The sequence below is a fragment of the Galeopterus variegatus genome, unplaced genomic scaffold, assembly GCF_000696425.1.
Source record: "Galeopterus variegatus unplaced genomic scaffold, G_variegatus-3.0.2 Scaffold5550, whole genome shotgun sequence".
NCBI classification, from domain to species: domain Eukaryota; kingdom Metazoa; phylum Chordata; class Mammalia; order Dermoptera; family Cynocephalidae; genus Galeopterus; species Galeopterus variegatus.
This window is the reverse complement of record NW_007731661.1, coordinates 121,306-122,975: the sequence shown is the minus strand read 5'-3', so window position 1 is coordinate 122,975 and position 1,670 is coordinate 121,306. Positions and strand designations below refer to the sequence as shown.

Genomic DNA, 1,670 nt, shown 5'->3' with positions numbered 1-1,670 from the left:
CCAGCTACAAAGCTTAGCTGCAGTAATGCGTGTAAGGCACCGAGCACAGTGCTAGTAACTGGTGTTGTTTAATGAGGGCACAGAGAGGTTAAATCACTGTCCAAAGTCACACAGTGAGGAAGCAGCCCAGCTGTCTGAGCCAAAGCAACATGGCTCCAGAGCCCCCGCAGCTAACTGGTGCTCATAGCTGCCACCTCAACCTCCACTGCTGCTGTTGCTGGTAGTACTGGTCTTCAGGCGAGTGGCAGAGGGCCCAGCTGGCCTTTGATGGTGGTAAAGATGTCAGTGGTGGTGAGGCGGGAAGGAGCAGTCTCTGGCTCCTATGGGACTTGAAGTCTCTTTGCCACCCCCCACAGTGCACCCAGTTCTGGTCACAGGGGAAGGAGTTCACTTGTCACAGAGCCACTCGCCAGTGACCACAGTGTGGTTGTTATATTTCTGAATATCCCTCACCTCTTTGCCAACTGTCACGTCCTTCCTTAGCAGCCTGCTCTTCCCTCCTCGCCCTGCCTTGGCCTAGGCCGCAGGCGTCTCTGACTCACAGGGTGGGAGTGCAGCCTGGACCACTGCTGGGACCACCAAGGGTTGGGGGCCACAGGTGTGCTGAGGGCAGGTGCCCAGAGAGAAGCTCAGGGAGGGGTCTTCCCTGGCCCCAAGCCCAGGCACATCTGGCAGAACAGCCAAACCCTGGTCCCTTTGACTGACGTGCCTGTGGAGCAGGAGGGGACCTGGGCCAGCAGAGTGGGCTCTGGCCTCGGCAGTGGACCTGCTCTCTCAGCTTCCCTTCCTCAGGGCTGTGGCCTCCTCCCTGCTCAGCACCTCATGCTCTTCTCTTTATGGGAGACCACGGCAGGAGGCAGAACTAGAACCACACGAGAGTTGGAAGGGGCATAGGGACCCTCTCCTGGGCAACACATCCTGATGCTAGCACCAGCACACTTTCAAGATGTGTGGGTCCCATCTGCACCATTATCTACGTGATAGTCTTCCTTAAGTCAGCTCAACTTTTACAAACCTAAAATTTATTTTAGAAGGAAAAGATATTATTACTCAGGGTGGATAACTAGTATCACTTGCCATGAATAAAACAAAATCACAAAAATAAATACTATTAAACAATGAGGTCAGCTCCCTGAGGGCAGCGGTTCAGGACTTACTGCTGTGTCCCTAGCACCAGAACAGTACCTGGCACATAATAGCTACTCAAAACACACAAGGGCACTTCAACAAGTTGGTGGAAAAATACAATTGAAAGATTATATGAATCTTTCCATGAACTCTTTGAAATGCCTTGTAGTTTTGGAATGGGGGCTGAGTACATGAATAAATGCAGAAGGGAATGAGTGACCCAGACATGGATGCTTGAGGAGGCGCTGAGCCTCTTTGCTAAAATGAGGAAAAGCAAATATTGGGAGGCATTGAAGCCACGCCAGCCCCCAGTGGAGGCTTTCTTCCTGGTGTATGCAGAAGGACAGATTGAAAGGGATTTGAGAAAGGCAGAACTTCCTCACCTCCTGATTCAGAATTCTTCAGTGCCACCCCTGGGACGGCCTCGAGCGTCTGAGCACCACTTAGCACCCTGCCTGGTGGGTACGTAGGAGGGGTCCCAAAGCTCAGGGTGGCATGCCAAGTGGGCAGCAGGGCCATGGGTAGGACAGCTTGAGGGTCCC

The 1,670-nt window shown here is 53.1% G+C and overlaps 1 protein-coding gene across 1 annotated transcript in view; it reads left to right on the top strand.

The window, feature by feature from the left end:
- Positions 1-1,670, top strand: part of DUSP2 (dual specificity phosphatase 2) — a 10,272-nt gene that overhangs the window by 1,897 nt on the left and 6,705 nt on the right. The window lies entirely within an intron of this gene.